Here is an 18,747-nt window from a genome sequence, read left to right on the forward strand (position 1 = left end):
GGTGGACGTCATTTTCAGGTGTGTCGGCTCATCCTACTCGGAGTAGTGATGCTCCAAGTAAAACATGTCATTTCCTCTTGCCAGCAGGTGGCGCTACACTTTTTCCAGATTTTTTCACTGCAGATGTGTTCAGAGTCAGACTACAATCATGCACATCAATTTTGGATCAGATTGGATTATGCATGGCTGAGTAATGGCCATTTTTCTTTTCATGGCGTGTTTTCGAAACGACCTCCAATTTTGACGCGCCGCCATGGTCACAAACATCCATAAAAACTTAAAAGCTTTGCAATTTAACATCGGACATGTGTCTAGTTTACAAAACCAAAGTTTGGAGTCATTACTCTCAAATCTCTAGGAGGAGTTCGTTCTAGAGCGAGGCCTGCAAATGACCAAAATACAGCAAAAATGACATATTGTCATCAAAATATCAGACTTCCTGTGCGACTGACAGCTTGGTCCCAAGAGACTTTTTTGTAGGTTTCTATCCGATGAACATGCCCTGTTAAAATCAGGTTTGTACTATAAAGCATATGGAGGTGCTCGCGAAAACAAATTTTGCAGGTGGCGCTATCGAGCCATTTTTGTTTACCTATGCCGTTCTCCTAGAAAATATGAAATTTTTCGCGACTCCTGATGTGTATACAAAATTTGGTGAGTTTTGGGGTATGTTAAAGGCCTCAAAAAGGCGACGGAAAAGTCGGAAGAATAATAATAATAATAATTAAAGCTACAAGTAGCATTTAGCGGGCCCGAGCACGTGCGACCGCCTGGCATGGGCGACCGCCCCAAGAACAACGCCCTGCTCGAACCGTTTGGCTTCAGTCTTCCTTCTGGTTTCTGGAGCTGCAAGCTACATTTAACATGATTGACACAACTGCCCTAACAGACAACTACAAGAGGAGTTTTAATGTATAACACGGTGAAGGAGTTTTTGTGCAGAAAAAGGTACCATTAGAAAAGTTGGTAGCCATACCTGCAGACGGGGCTCCTGCTATGATCAATAGACAAACAGGTTTCATCACTCACTGTAAAGCTGACCCAGACTTTCCAAAATGTCTGCATTACTGCTGCTTCATTCACCAGCAGGCCTTATGTGCAGAAGTGATTGGCTCTGGACACATAATGACTCCTATTGTGAAAATCATAAAAAACCTCAGCTGCAAAGCAAAACAGCACAGGATTTTCAAGGTGCTATTAGAGATGTCTGCTGAATATGGTGAGTATGAATAAGAATATGGTAAATTTGAACTTGCAGTTTTGACTGACATTACTGGAAAACTAAATCACTTTTACTGTGATCTGCAAGGCAATGGCAAAACTATATATTTTTTTGGAACAGACTGCAGTGTTTCTTGTGCGGATTTTTTCTGCCAGGGCTTGTCGGCTTGGTCTGTGGTTGTTGCCCTTTCTGGGGAAGCTGGAGTTTAACTTTGCAGCCTCACGGCTGTGAAGTGGACCCCGTTGATGTTCTAGTCTGGGTGGGTGCGGTGGGGATTCTCCTATGGCGAGATTTATAGAAATTTCTCTGATTAAAAAAGTTAATTCATGAAGACATATATTCACTGACATTAAAAAAATGTTTATGTGACCTCAGAACACGGACATTGTAGGGAATCGAACCCCATCCCAGTAACTGGGAGTACCATTACCAATGTCTTTTGCTTTTTTGAAGTCACATGGCAAGGAAAGCAAAACCTGCATCATGAATAACTAGGCCATAGGAATGCAATAGATACATAAATTTCAATTACTTTCTGAAGTACTTTTTGAGTACTTGGAATATGTTTGTAAATCAGATGGTTTGAAATTTAGAAATATGCAAAAAAAGGATTTTGATTCTTTACTCAATTGCTAACTACAGAAAAAAATGTAAATTTGTAATGCCTTATATGTATTCATGATGCAGGAAAAGAAACCATATTTCCATAAAGTCAGAGGATTGTGACTTAACAGAGATAAAGATGTCACCATCTCTCCCCGTCTCCTTCGCCACAACAACTGACACCAGCATGTATTTAGTTAAACATTTGACGTTTTAATTTAAGTCAGACGTTGTGACTCAACAGAGATAAAGATGTCACCATCTCTCCCCGTCTCCTTCGCCACAACAACTGACACCAGCATGTATTTGGTTAAACATTTGACGTTTTATATCAAGTCAGACGTTTGTGACTTAAAAGAGATAAAGATGTCGCCATCTCTCCCCTTCTCCTTCGCCACAACAACTGACACCAGCATGTATTGAGTTCAACATTTGACGTTTTATATTAAGTCAGACGTTTGTGACTTAAAAGAGATAAAGATGTCGCCATCTCTCCCCGTCTCCTTCGCCACAACAACTGACACCAGCATGTATTTGGTTAAACATTTGACGTTTTAATTTAAGTCAGACGTTGTGACTTAACAGAGATAAAGATGTCACCATCTCTCCCCGTCTCCTTCGCCACAACAACTGACACCAGCATGTATTTGGTTAAACATTTGACGTTTTATATTAAGTCAGACGTTTGTGACTTAAAAGAGATAAAGATGTCGCCATCTCTCCCTTTCTCCTTCGCCACAACAACTGACACCAGCATGTATTGAGTTCAACATTTGACGTTTTATATTAAGTCAGACATTTGTGACTTAAAAGAGATAAAGATGTCGCCATCTCTCCCTTTCTCCTTTGCCACAATCATCAACAGTCACTTACATGTGTAAAACGACAAAGAACCCCATCATGATCACTAAAGTATGTTTGTACAACTGTACATTCGACTTTATAGTTTGTTGTTTTTAAGTACACATGATCGATTATCGTATTTTTTAACGTTGTGTTTTCAGAAACCAGTTGAATGAAACCTTTATGTGCCATGAAATCAGTTATTGTCTTAGAGTTTACTAAGTTTTCATTAAAATCACCCATTATAGCAATGGTATCACCCAGGGGCTCCAAAAGATCAACTAATTTCTTAAGGTTCTCTCTAAATAATGAAATGGCATATGATGGTGGACGATACAGAACTGCCACGACTATGTTTGATGTAATAAATCTGTGCACTAAACATTCAATATCTACATTTTGTATCTCTACATGTTCAAACAGGATATTTTCAACGGTGTACATTCCAACACCACCATGTTTTAAGCCTTTAATCACATTCAGTCTAGGATCTACTCCACTATAAGACAGTGAGCGTGGCATACTATAAAAATTATACACACTGATGTTCAATGCATCAGTTAAAGGTGCATTTGGAAGCCATGTTTCAGTTACAGCTATGCAGTTAACATGTAACTGTTTTGTGCACAAAGCTAAGTCCTTTACATGCCACTGTAAATTTTGCACATTCATGAGGAAAATGCTGAATTCACATGAACTAGAAGTGAGATTTTCTTTATTTATCAGATATTGAGGCATGTTTGCCACATATTCAGAAACTGTTTTGTTACAGTAAATGGCCTGTTCCTTAAAATCTTGAATAATTAAACCAGACAAACTTGTTACGCGGCTTAATGCAACATAAGCCTGCCCAGGAGCAAAAGTTTTTTTCAAAGACACAACAACATTATCAATGGTAAGACCCTGAACTTTATGAACAGTACAAGCCCAAGCAAGTTTTAGAGGAAACTGACGTCTCAGACCACCTCTTCCTGTGACTCGTTCCTCTTCTGGAACAATGGCTACAGAACCTGAGACAAGCCCTGGATGATTTTCATACTGTTTCTTCCGTTGTCTTCCAATGTCTTTATTATCAAAATTCACAAAAACAATTTGTGGAAAGTCAGAGTTTCTATAGACAATATCAGTCACAATTCCACATGCACCATTGACAAGACCATCTGCCACATCAACATTTTTACAGAGCATGACACGTGCATTCTTCCCCAAAAGAAGTCTTTCTGCTAGACAAGTATTGTTAGCATTTGAATGATTACCACTTAGTAACACTTGTCTACCTGTTTCCTTACAATTTACATAATCTTGAGCTTTAATAGTTACATACTCTGGACAGGATGAGTGTAGATGGGTTAAATTATGTTGATTTACTTGACCATTAGTTGGGAAAATATGTAAAGCAGAGCTGCCTTCTCCCGTTTCACGTGACTTCAATTGTTGGATATCACTTTTTAACATTTCAGTACCTTTGCATCGTGTCCTAACTCTGCCGAGTAATTTGGCAAATTCCTGATCTTTTTGGCGTACAATGGTTTCTAGGCAAACAATTTCAAACACACCACACCAAAGATCCATACCCACATTTTCTACATACAATGGTTTTCCTCTCACTGGAGGTAATTGAAAGAAATCCCCAACTGCAATAATACAAACATTTCCAAACAATGCAGAGTTACCAGTTTGCTTTATTTGCCTCAGACGCCCATGAATATATGCTAATAAATTATGATCTACCATGGATATTTCATCAATTATCAAAATCTGTAAACTGCTGTAAATGGCACGTAAAGAATTTAATTTTTCCTCACCCAGTGGTGTGTAAGGTAAGCGGACATCTTTACCAATACAAAAAGTGTTGTGTATAGTACTTGCTTGTACATTAAACGCAGCAATTCCTGTGGGAGCCGTCAACAAAACACAGATGTCATCTACATGACGACAAAGAGGAGACAATAGTCTATTTGATTCATATTTTATTGCTTTAATTAGGTGAGTTTTACCAGTCCCTGCACCTCCTGTTATGAACAGGTGGAATGGTTCTGGCTTTTTTCCCAAAACCTTTTCCACACACCATTTTCTCACTTGGTAAAAAATATCCATCTGAATTTCATTTAAAGAGCGAATTAAAGCCAAGCCATCACTACGAGGCATTTTTGTGTTATTCAGTTGAAAGAAATGGCTATGTTGAGCAGAAACTCTTAAATCAGGAATATCAAATTCCTGTTCATCATCGACACTTTTTTGGTTCTGCAACAACTCTTGACACTCAAGTCTTTCCAATTCTTGCTCAGGGCATAATTCACACCAGGCATCTTCAACTACACCAGCATTATCTATCCCTTGCTGAGCATTAACCAATTTATCACCATCAATTTCAAATTTACTTCTGTTTAATGTTACCACGGACTTTACCAACTGCAGACCTGAATTACCAAGTCTTATCGTGCCCTTATGAAAAAAGTCTTGATACGTTTCAAAACCTTGAGGTTTCAGCTGGCTATCGCTGTAGTATGGCAAAAACAACTGCAGATTGCTTTGATAAAACAATTCAGGCTGTTTTGTTTCAGAGAACTTAACGTAACGTACAACAGCAGGTTGTGTGCGGGTTCTTTTTACAACATATCCAGTGTTGTTGTTCAACTTTATTCGCTTAGCAGCACTTTCATTTTTTGACAACACACGAAATTCGGAAGCAAATACTGCTAAACACATTGAAGGAAAATCATCACTCTTAGGTCTGTTCTTATATCTATCCACAATGTTTGTCATCCACATATCATCTGTGCTAACAGAATGCTTTGATGCTTTTTCTTTAAGTACTTTTAACGGTAAACTCATTTTAACAGTATTTTCACCAACAGGAAGAAACACAACTTTCCGAGAGCACTCTTTCAAATGTGCATTTGTCAGTCTATAAACACTTTCTTGAGCAGATACATCTCTGTTGTGCAAATATGTACTGCCTAATGTTTTTAGACTCTCTTTGGCAGAAGCATTTCCATCCCTGCATGCTTCCTTTTGTGCACACTGCAATAATAAACCCATTTCCTTCTCTGATTTAGAGATGTAAGAAATGATGTACACAACACATGCGTATGCGTCGACAACAAACTGTATATCCATATTAGCATTCCAGCATTTTAACAGTGGCTTGCTATATTGATTAATCCAAACTTCTTTAAGTTGACGTTTCAGCACAACATGGGTTTTCCGAGCACAACAGTTATATGCAGTTTCAAATGTGCTTTGGTTTAACCCAACAGATTCAAACAAATCCTCAACATTGTCATAAGTTGGCCCATCAGTTGAGAGAGCAGCTTTAATGTGTGCAATCAATGCAGAAGCCTCTTTTTTCTTCAATTGCGGTGTCTGTGCATTTTCTTTACAGTTGCAAGACTCTTTCTGTGATAACACACATTGACAAGACTGTGTCTCTTCAGCACTTGTGCTACGTGATATGAATGTACGCGCAGAAGGTGGTCTAGGAAAATTAAAACGACACACAGTTCCTTTTTTTTTACATGTTTTCGCATGTGTTTCAGAGTGTTTTTGCACAGATGTTACAATTTCCAGTAAGTCAATATTTGATGGTAACTCACAAGTCACATAACGATCAATAAATGCAATCACTTCAGCATCTGTATTTCTGTCAATTACAGGTGCATCCTCTATCCAAAACAGGCAATGAAGATGTGGTGAGCCTCGTTGCTGAAACTCCACCCTATAAAAATAATCCTTAATTTTTCCTATAGGACATGCAGGCGACATAAGAACCTCTTTCAGAAAACAATGCCAACGAAAATCAAACATCCGAGCAGCAGTGACAGGATTACGACGCAAAAGCTCACATCTGTCTGCCCATTCCAACTGCTCCACAGTTTCAGTTCTACCTTCGTGCTTCAGAATGCAGGAAAGTAAATTCTTCCAACGCATATCAGCTGAAGAAAATGAACAGAACCATGTGGGGATTCCAAGCTGCCTCACACAAGCCATGAGGTCTTTCTGGGCCGCCTGCCAAAAAGCTGGCGTACCTCTAATTGGTTTTAAAAATCGGTACCCATCATCAAATTCCAACATCCTTTTAATAGAATCATCACTTTTCAACAACTCTCCAGTAACTACTCGTTTATTTTTAAAATTATACTTACCTTTTCTTACTGCAATCGAAACATTTGAAACGACCTTTTCTAATTCTGTCATATATTGGGCAAAAAAAATATATTCCACATTTTGTGCAAAACGACAATCAGCATTAAGAATCCTGTTGTTAAAATATCGTGATAGAGTTAAAGGATGTTGTCTTCCATCATGATATGTTGGTCCACCCTTAGGAAACAACACAGGAAAACACTTAGCCTCATTTGTAATATCGGACAACAACTTCACCGGACTATTGCCTTCAGCGGGAGCTACATTCAAAATGTGATCAAAATATTGATCCAAAGCCTCTTGACCAATGTCTACTGGCATTAGACAAGTGTCCTGGAACATGCAATGCTGCTGTCTATCATGCAGAAGTTCATCTCCTAAAACATTTGAATCGTCAACATTTGCAGTGCATTCAACATCTTTTTCTACCACATCAGATGTTTCTTTACAAAAACCATTAATCCAATCATTATTAAATTTCACGTTGTTATAATAATAATTATGGGTTTGTAAAAACTGTAAAGCCTGCTTAACACGTTCCGTATCAACATACTGATATTCATAATGTCCTTTATAAGTAAGCTTCCGTTTTAATTTCACAGGCACAAGAGAACCCTCAATAGACATGCGTGGTAACAAATAAGTTGTTTGTTCAGTATTTGCAGGAACACAAGTAATAGGTCCATGCACGCCATTCTGTCCACCTTTGGGCAATGCTAACAGTTTCATAAATGGAATATGTAACGCTATTAGATGTTGTTCTAATTGATTTAAACATGCCAATTCCGCTGGTATAGGTTCAAGTTCTAAGTTATTTTTAACACTTTCAGCTGGTACTTTACCTTTCTTGATTTTAGCATGACACGTGTAACAAATCCACAATTTGCTTCTTGATGTTTTCATCCATTCACAATTTTTTGAGCAGTTTGCATTGCAGATATGCAAATAACCAGAAGTGATACATTGATCAGCGATAAGTCCAAGTCCTGCATTACTGTACAACTCTTTTTTACAATGTAATACTTGATGTTCAAATAACAACCTATGACATACACAACAAACAAACCCAGGTCCATCTTTAACTTTATCCAAAAATTGTTTCATAACAACATCAAACTCTTCCAACTGTTTTTTATTCAATTGTCGCTTCAATTTCATCCCATCCAACACACTTTTCCTAAAGTGAGGATCTTGACGATATTTTCTAGAACTCAGTGCTTTAACATTTTCTCTATGAGTAACATTACTCTGATATTTTCTAGAACTCAGTGCTTTAACATTTTCTCTATGAGTAACATTACTCTGATATTTTCTAGAACTCAGTGCTTTAACATTTTCTCTATGAGTAACATTACTCTGATATTTTCTAGAACTCAGTGCTTTAACATTTTCTCTATGAGTAACATTACTCTGATATTTTCTAGAACTCAGTGCTTTAACATTTTCTCTATGAGTAACATTACTCTGATATTTTCTAGAACTCAGTGCTTTAACATTTTCTCTATGAGTAACATTAATCTGATATTTTCTTTTACTCATTTCCTTAACATTATGTTTGTGTAACAAATCAAATTTATACTTGCTTTTACTCCCATTTTTAACACGATGTCTGTGTAAATCATCAGTTCTGTATTTTGCAGAACTACGTTCTTTAACCCACATTTTATGCATAGCATTTTCCCTATATTTATTTTTACTCAATTCTAATGCTCTGGATCTACGCAAAGAATCAGATGCATATTTCCTTTTACTCATATCTTTTTTCTTCTGTTTATGCAGTTCACTTGTTTGATATTGCATTTTGTGGTAAAAAGATCTCCTTTTTTTTAGATACTTTGAAAAGGAAGATTCACCAACTGAATCACAACTAACATTATGTGGTTGAAAAGAACGACATCTTAACAGTGGTTTCTCAGAACAAATACTATTGCTTTTACACCAATTGGCACACCCAATTTTACCACTACAATGAACACAAACAACAACCTCGTAATATTTCTCACCACATTCTCGCAAATAAATTGCTTGATTTCCAAGTATTTTATTTACAGGGTTATACTTTCTCCATATGCTACCATTGTGTACAAAAATTTCTACTCCCAAAACATTTGAAGTAGCTTGAATGTCAATCTCACATACAAAACTGCCAACATATTTCATACGTGACTTTTGAATGTACTCAGACACTGTGGCATATCCTTTCTCCAGCAACTTCATATGAATGTCACTGTTCTTTAGCATAAACTTAACAACAGCCAGTCGAACTCTTCTATGACAATTTTCAGATCCACTAATGACTCGAGAAATAGCACGAAAAAAACTATTGCCATCATTTAATATGACCTCTGTCTTACAAATAGAACCAAGCGTTACATTATTAGTTGGAATGTCTTCATACTGCTTCACAAAATCTAAATCAATATGTTTTGACAACAAAACTGCACTCTCAAACGACAATGGATAAAAACTGAAAGCATTTTCAACTAAATTGTTACTTTGATAAATTTCACTGTTTTGGTGATCATTGTTAACCAATGCACTAAACAAAACTTCATTACAATCACCAACTTCAGACCTGCCATGTTTAACACTCTTGCAATCTCCTTCTGACAGCATTTCTGAGTCTCTTTTGCGTTGCCTCATATTATGACCCAAATTATTTTTTTCCATAGATTTACACAACCCAAAACAACGCTGCTGCTGAAACATTTCAACGCAAGTTACAACTTCATAATGACACTCATTTATATTTTGCAAATATATGCCTTGTTTAGATATGGCCTTACGTTGACAGGCATATTTCAACCAACGTTCATTGTGAAATGTATACACACTCACACCCAAGTAGTCAGCTGTAGCTTGAATTTCAACCTCTGTAGCCCAACTACCAGAAAATCTCATTCTAGAAACATTGAGATATTCATCCACAGACATATTTTCAGATCTCAAAAGAGAACTATAATTTCCAACATTCTTTTGTAAATGTGTGACAACTGCACGTCTTAACTTTATGTGATTTTTCTCTGTACCACTAATAACTTTGGACACAGCCCTAAAAAAACAATTGCCATCGGCTACTATATGATCAGTTTGACATGGAATTCCCAACATATCAACCTCTAGAGGGTTAGAACAAGCAGTGTTTTCACAATGCACATTCAGTTGTTTACACAATGCTTGTGTAACATCAAAATCAACAGGGTAAAACTCAAGTTTCTTTGATGAAACATCAAGAAACTCAACATCCAAACTAGCTTCATTAGCATCATACCATTTTGTCTTCTTTGATTCACGTTGCACAGTAGAAAGCTTACGCTTTCTGTTACTTTCATGCAACGGTAAGGGACCAGTTTGAACATCTAAACTGCACCCGAAACCAAACTGTGACCCAGTATTTAATCCAGTTTTACAATCCTTCTCAAGCACACTTTGTTTATTTTTCTCACTATGATCATTGTCAGTAACAGCAACGGATGCAATTTCAAAAGCCATTTCTTTCCCTGCAAGTGAAATACTCAGGCAACAAATATAATTGTATAAATCATTAAGACTAGGAAGGTACATGATAATACTTCTTCCATTTACATCTGCCATTCCAGTACCACTGCGTGCATGTGAATCCACCACAGCATAATGGCCGTTTTCTGAAATAACAGCACAAGTACTACTGCCTATGGTCAAAAAACATGTTTTATACTTGACAAGCATGTGCTCCAGTCCCTTTTTAAGAGTTATCACTTCACCACTGTCAACAAATTTACCATTACTCACATTAACAATCCCAGAAACGTATTCACCATACTCAAACTTAAATAATTTACCATCAATTTCAGAATCCATGGGCAAATCAGGTACTGACAAAAACTTCAAATTTCCAGGGATGATTTTGTTTTCACACACCGAGGAGTAAAGCTGATCACCAAGAAACACAACATGGTCCAAGTCTGTTGCCTCCCACTCAAAAACACTACGATGCGTGTGTTTAGCCATACTCACCAGGGCTATTGCCATGCACTGCACACCTCTGTTTTGAAGCTGCCGATCTCCTTGATGAAAAGATCCCCTTACACAACGTTCTGTGTCAAATCTGTTACAATTGTTTTCATTTAAAATCACTGAAGATGATTTTTTTTTTAAATTACTGCCCTTTTTTCCAATTTTCAATGTATTTTTGCATTCCATTAACACTTTACATTTATCGCCAACCACAATTTTGTCATTTAACTCCTGAACATGTTCTTTTATAAAACCAGTCTGTCTTTTGCCCAAAACTGACTGATTCACACGTGCATCCTCTGCTCCCAAACCAAATGTATTATTACACCCGTCCCAAGAAGCTTCTTTCACAAACATTGAACTAATGCCAAACCATTCTGCATTCAAAGACTTTTTCAAGTTCCAAATGTGCAACATCAAGTCATTAAAGCAACTGTTGAAGACAGCCACAGATGTTCCAATATTAGAAAACATTCCAGATGAATCTCGTGCACCACAATCAACCACAACAAAATACTCTTTGTGATGAATGACAGCACAAACGAAACCCTGCAAATCCAACAAACACAGATCTTCCTCCATCAGTCGCTCCTGCATCATTTCATACAACAGTGAAAAATCTTCACTCTTTGAATCACCAGAATACACAGGCTCATTGATAGCAACATCCCAAATTCTTCCAAACACACTGAGCTTTTCAGAAACCTTGAATAACTTTTCGGAATTGTTCACACATCCATCACTTCCATTAAATGAACAAACCAACTGCACACCTTCATTTCAAATATTATCAACATCAGCGTCCCTCCATGTACACACTGGAGCAACAACATGGTTGATTGCAGCCACAACACAACATGTAAGCGATGTTGTACTATCACTTGAATTTGTCAATCTTACTTTCATTCCAGAAATCAAAGGCCTCTGTATTTGCTCCAGACAAACACAACCAGAAGTTTTACCTTCTTCCTGAACCTTACACACTTTGGTGCGACGCATATTAAATCCCTTCTTTCGTGGCATCTAAAAAAAAAATAAAAAAATGAAACCACCATTAAAATAAAATTCTCATTTCTATTATGTATACATAAAGCAATACATTTATACCACACAGACAAATAATCAAAAACATAAAATTAAATATTCAGACTATTGGAAAATAGTTATACACAAATAAATGTAACATGTGTCCTATAATACAGTGGTCCCCAACCCCCGGGCCGCAAATAATAAATAACTTACTTTACTTCCGGTTTATTTATATCTGAATCTGAAAGATGTTTTATTTTGAAAAGATGCCCGATTCTCTGTGTGACTGTCACACCCGTCTATGTCACCAGTAATGTATGGAAGCGATTCAGTAGCATTAATAAAAAGCAAAGTTAAAACCAGAAATGCTTTTTCATTTTCAAAAAGAAGCTGCATTTTGTTGACTCAAAAATAAAATGAAAAAACAATCCCCCAAAATGCTTTCTTTTCCTTCCTCAAAGCTTATTCTGTCACTTAATTAAAATGAAAATGGTATTTGACATTTCATTTTCAAGTCGTTCTCTGGTAAATGTGTAGCATAATTCATTTAGAAATGTTTAATTTGACCTTTAAAATGGATTAATAGAAATGCTTTTCTGATTTTCAAAATGAAGCTGCATTTTTTGACTCAAAATTAAAAAGAAAAAGCAATACTTCAAAATGCTTTATTTCCTTCCTCAACACAGCTTATTCTGTCACTTAATCAAAATGATAAAGAAAATGGTGTTTGACATTTCATTTTAAAAAAGGTCCACGGTAAATGTCTAGCAAAATTCATTTAGAAATGTCTAATTTGACAATTAAAATGGATTAACAGAAATGCTTTTTAATTTTGAAAATGTAGCTCAAAATTCAAATATAAAAGCAATATTTCAAAATGCTTTTTCATTTTATACTTCAATCCGCCTATTCTGTGTCATAATTAAAACGAAAATGCAAAGAGGGGATTGCATTTTAACATCCACCCTGCAAAACTTGGAGCAATATTCATTTCTTAAACACATTAGCAGAGGGGGGGTGGGGCGATGACGTCACTGCTTTCTCCGTGTGTACGGCCGCTGTCGCTGAGAGACCTGGTGTGTCTGTGTTCGCATTAAGATCACCTAAAACTGGGTCCTGTTCACAAACCGCTGGACCTGGCCTGCTCAAACCTGGATTCCTGGATCTTAATGCGAGAAATGCAGCAGAATGTTCCTTTAGCTCCCTCTTGAATCAGAAGCTGTGAATCCCAACCCAACTTCTTCAGCGTCGTCTGACCGCACGGATTTACAAACATATGATCAAGCAGAGCAGGCCTTTAATAATAATCATAACAGTAATAAAAGCACATTATGAAGATAGTCTCCTGCAGCTTCACGCTGAGTGAGTGTTTTTGGTCCAACCAGCAACCGTTTAGCATGGAGAAATCTGTCTGTTGATGGAGCTCCAGCTGTCAAACAGCAAATTTAGCTGCAAATAAATTTGTAAATATGTGAGAATTACATCAGTTTTTATTTTGTTCTGGACACCACTGGAAACACAAATTCATATGATGGTTTCTCGGATCATCGTAGCAGCATTTCCGCCTTCAGCGATCGGAGCTTCGCGCTCCGCTATGAAAAGGCAGCTGGCGGTCCGAAGATAAAAAGCTTGTCTGCGTGCGTCAGGAGGAGGACCGCAGAAGACGGACATGCTGCTAGTTAGTCCTGAGAAGCTGTGCAAACTCATCAGAAGTTCACAACCATCACAAAACCCTCTTCTCTGCCACTAACAGTCTGCTCCTGGTGCGTGTGTCTTTCAGCAGGCGGACACACGGAGAAAGCAGTGACGTCATCGCCCCGCCTCCCCTCTGCTAATGCTTTTAAGAAATGAATATTGCTCCAAGTTTTGCAGGGTGGATGTTAAAATGCAAATGCAATCCCCTCTTTGCATTTTCGTTTTAATTATGACACAGAATAAGCGGTTTGAAGTATAAAATGAAAAAGCATTTTGAAATATTGCTATTATATTTGAATTTTGAGCTATTTGATGCAGCTACATTTTGAAAATTAAAAAGCATTTCTGTTAAACCATTTTTATTGTCAAATTAGACATTTCTAAATGAATTATGCTACACATTTACCATGCACCTTTTTTTAAATGAAATGTCAAATACCATTTTCTTTATCATTTTAATTAAGTGACAAAAAAGCTGTGTTGCAGTATAAAATGATAAAGCATTTTGAAGTATTGCTTTTTCTTTTTAATTTTGAGTCAAAAAATGCAGCTTCACTTTGAAAATAAAAAGCATTTCTATTAATCCATTTTAAATGTCAAATTAGACATTTCTAAATGAATTATGCTACACATTTACCATGGAACGTCTTGAAAATGAAATGTCAAATACCATTTTCATTTTAATTTTAATTAAGTGACAGAATAATCAGTGTTGAAGAAGGAAATGAAAAAGCATTTTGGTGGATGGCTTTTTCATTTTATTTTTGAGTCAAAAAATGCAGCTTCATCTTGAAAATTAAAAGGCATTTCTGGTTTTGACTTTGCTTTTTATTAATGCTACAGAATCGCTTCCATAGTAACACAGACCAAGGTGCTCCTCTCAGTCACGTGATAAGTTATCGCTAAAATAAAACCCAGGAGCTAGCAAAATGAGTAAAAAACAAACGTCTTTGGAAAGTTTTTTTTGCATAGGTGAAAAGGCCCAGCCAGGAGACAGAAGAGGAGCCTTCTACTTCCAGAAAAAAATAGCTACATTTTTCTTTTTTGCACCATGAGTGGCAGAAGGGGGGAGGATGATGAGAGCCATGCAATGTTCTATCCATGGGTGTCTAAATTAAAGCTGGGATGTGTGATGTCACACATCTGTTCCTCCTTCTGCGTGGCGTTGCTACAGTAATCCTCCACCAACATCTCAAAGACCTGTCCGTTAACTTAAAAAATGTGCAATCAAGTTTATTGAAACAAGGTTGGGGATCACTGCTATAATAGATTATTAAACACTGCAAATTTAACTTACCTTTACCAAACTCTTTAATGGCTTACAAAACACAACGTTCTCTGGAAAAAACAGCAAACAGCTCCTCTCTCTGTTGTCCAGACAAAGGTTTAGTCACTGGTGTGGAAGATCCCTCAGAGGAAAACTCTGGAGTTACAAATAAAAATGTAAAAGGAAAAACATTTAATTCAAACAAAAATAAATACATAAACAAACTTTAATAGACATGAAATGGTAGATGCTCTCTGGGAGGCTAATCCATAGAGGAGGTCCATTAAAACTGAATGAGGCCTTGCCGTGTGTTTTAACTTTTGGGATAACCAAAAGGCCTGTATCAGAGGACCTCAGGGTCCACAGGGGATCATACATTAAAATCATATCAGACAAATATGAAGGCCCAAGACCATAAAAACATTTATAAACTAATAATAACGTTATCAATCCTAAAGCGAACAGGAGGCCAAGCAGCCATTTTAAAATCTGTGTGTGTTCCTGCAAATATATTCATACTGGCTGCCACACTTATAGATTATATGAAAACATTTATACACAAATAAATTTAACATGTGTCCTATGAAATTATTAAACACTGAAAATTTAACTTAAAACCTAAAAAGTACAAAATAGGTTGGAACTGATCTTCAGTGGAAATACTCACGGGTCGGCACGCGTTCAAAATGTATTATATGTGAACTGCTATGTATTTGATCAATTAGAAAGGAGTTTCACTGGTTAATGTGGTTTAAAAACCGTAAAAACTACATTCGAATATTTAATTGAGAACTACAAAGATGGTGGATAGACTACAAAAAAAAACGATCTCTGAAACTGATAGAAACTTGTTGTTTGTCGACCAGTATCGATTCTACATGTCATTTTGTACATTTGTGTCCGTTTAAAAAGAAAATTCGTCGGTTGGTTTGCTTTGAAAAGTCTTTTTAAAATTACGTTCGAAACAAAATGCCCGCCATCACTTCCGGTTCAACGAAGTAAAAGGTCAAATTATTTGCGTTCGTCTAATCAATTTTAAGCAACTTTTACGGTTTTTTATTCAATAAAATTGATAATCAGAAGGTGAGTAGTCGTTGTGGCGATGTAAAAAAGTGTCGATGGTCGATTAAAGTAATGGTTCGTTTACAAGTCGCGGGAAAATTCATAATGGTCGTGACAAACCTCGAGTCAAATTGAAGGCGTCCTCGGCGCAGTGCGTCTGGCAAGGTCGAGTTCTTCTCACTGGGGGTCCTGTAGTCTTCCTTGCTGGTCAGGAGCGTCGAAGATCGAAGTGCAGAGGAAATGAGAAAGTTCTGAAAAGAACTGATTTGCTCAAATTCGGCAAGCTTCAGCGAAATTCTCTGTGGGGTGTGATTCTCCAGTCGTCCAGCAGGGGTCGAGCAGAGGGAGTACTCAGACGAAAATGCCCTGCCTTCAATGGCTTGACCAGCTGCTTGACTTGTGGTTTTTCCCATCATGCATTTTATCGTTCGTATTTGATGAAGTAGATTGATTACATGTTATTGCTTTCATGAAATAATAGAAGTTCTACTTCGTTTAGTTCCGTATGTATGTGTAGAACATTTTATAGTAATTATTTTATTGATCATTAGTCCGTTAGGGAACATTGTAGCTGTTGGGTTTGTGCCCCATTGGCATGAGTTCTCCCATGGACCAATCAGACAGCTCCGTTTTTAGTTTGATCCCAAGGGTTAAAATCTAATAAAATTACATTCCAATCCCAAAGTGGTGGTGTGTTGTCTTCTTTGTGTTATGTCTGTGTTCAAAAAAATGTTTTGTGGGTGATTCTGTTAGATACATCTCACAAGAAACGTTTGCTATTCAGGGGTTGTGACGTCATACTTCCCATGATGCTTTGCTGGTGGGGGAAGCCTGCTGCATGTGAACTTTGTCAAAGAACAACAAAATCTTTTACAGCATAAATACTTAACGGTCACCTGCTACCTAGAGGCCGAATTGTAATCCCTTTGACTCTCTCTGGTGGACTTTTCTTAGAAGTTCAATCGGCTGCTTTATTTAAGTTGAGAAATCTTCATATCTATAAATATAAAGAAGTCTAAAAAATTTTTCAAAACACAACTGCCCTTACAGACAATTAAAAGAGGAGTTGAAATGTATAACACGGTGAAGGAGTTTTTGTGCAGAAAAAGTACCATTAGTAAAGCTGGTAGCAGTGACTGCAGACGGGGCTCCTGCTATGATCAATAGACAAACAGGTTTCATCACTCACTGTAAAGCTGACCCAGACTTTCCAAAATGTCTGCATTACTGCTGCTTCATTCACCAGCAGGCCTTATGTGCACAAGTGATTGGCTCTGGACACATGATGACTCCTATTGTGAAAATCAACACCTCAGCGGCAAAGCAAAACAGCACAGGATTTTCAAGGTGCTATTGGAGGAGATGTCTGCTGAATATGGTGAATTTGAATTTGGTGAATCTGAACTTGCATTTTTGACTGAAATTACTGAAAAACTAAATCACTTGAACTTCGAGCTGCAAGGCAATGGCAAAACTATATTTTATTTATGGAACAGCCTGCAGTGTTTCTTGAGGGGATCTTTTCTGCCAGGAAACTTCAGGAGTTTGACAGACAGGTGACCAGCTGTGCAGCTGTTTGTGTACAGGGAGAGTAACAGGGGTGAAAGGACACAGCCCTGGGGGGATCGGGTGCTTGTGGTCCGAGTATCTGAGACGAGCTTCCCCAGCCTCACATACTGCTGTCTGTCCGTCAGGAAGTCTGTGATCCACCTGCAGGTGGAGTCAGGCACATTCATCTTGGAGAGTTTTTAATACCAAAGATGTATGAAAGACATACCGAAAAAATATGTCTTTCAGTGTTTAACTGGCTGTCTTTGGATTATGCATGCCTGAGTAATGGCCATTCTTACTACTCATCTCTCTGTTCACTGCTTGCTAATTTACATAGCAGGGGTCCCAGCAGGAGGGGGCGGGGTTGTAACACGACTCCTTCAGCAGAGCCAGGCTGAGAGAGGCTTTGACATGTAAGATGTTAGATGTTAGAATGCCAGATGTTAGAATGACCAGTTCATTTTATATCTATGAAAATATTCAGGGAGCTATGGGACATGTTCAGCTTTAGGTCTGTGAAAATTGGTGTCGATTGTTGAAACATAAGTTACCATAAAAAAAATGTTTGTTTGGAGTCTAGACAGATTTAACACAGGTTTTTGGATGAAAAGGATTTTTTATAAATCATCTGTTACACTTTTAAGTCTGAAAAAAATATGGAAGGCAGCAAACACAGATCCCTACCGTTTTTAATTTTTTTGTGCTGATATTTGAAAGATAAGTTATGCAAAAAAATAGGTGTTTGCAGTTTTGCCTAAAAAGACGTTTTCGGACCTTTTTGGATGTAATGCTCTCTAAGATGTCACCTGTAACTTCAATCATTCTGAATTTTTTTAGGAAGCAGTAGCACATAAATGCCTATGAAAGTTGAATTCTTGGTGCTGATAACCTAAACAGAATTTATGCTAAAAATCTTTGTTCAGTCCAAAATTTCATTAAAAAAATCAAGTGATGAAGTTTCTCGTAGACCCTATAGTGTTACATATCAAAGCTGGAGGTTATTAAAGGCATCTAATTCTGAAATCTCAGCTTCCTGAGACAAACGGCTGATTTATAATAAATTTCTATTATTTGGGTGCACATAATCGACCACTTCCTGTTACGCAGGCACCGTCAGGTGTACACCCATGAAACTTTACATGATGAGAGAGGACCCTTCTGAGTATCTCCAGTTTTAATTTCATGCACATCGGACAAAGCAAAGAGAAAATACAGGGCAGAATGTGCCCAATGCAATAACTAGGTGGCGCTATAGAGCTCGTCCAAGATTGTCATATCCATGGGTTCAGAATAGAAGCTTCATCATATCCATTGAATTTCAGTGAGATTGGAC

General features: G+C 37.3%; 1 long non-coding RNA gene across 1 annotated transcript; it reads right to left on the reverse strand.

The window, feature by feature from the left end:
* Positions 1-1,659: 1,659 nt before the first annotated feature.
* Positions 1,660-18,377, reverse strand: LOC144986984 (uncharacterized). The gene is made up of 2 exons (XR_013650822.1): positions 15,984-18,377; positions 1,660-14,957 (listed from the first exon to the last, which is right to left on the reverse strand). It is a non-coding gene; the product is annotated as an uncharacterized LOC144986984 (long non-coding RNA).
* Between the last annotated feature and the right edge of the window lie 370 nt (positions 18,378-18,747).

Source organism: Oryzias latipes, chromosome 18 (assembly GCF_053564925.1).
Source record: "Oryzias latipes strain Hd-rR chromosome 18, Olatipes_Hd-rR_3.1".
Taxonomy (NCBI): domain Eukaryota; kingdom Metazoa; phylum Chordata; class Actinopteri; order Beloniformes; family Adrianichthyidae; genus Oryzias; species Oryzias latipes.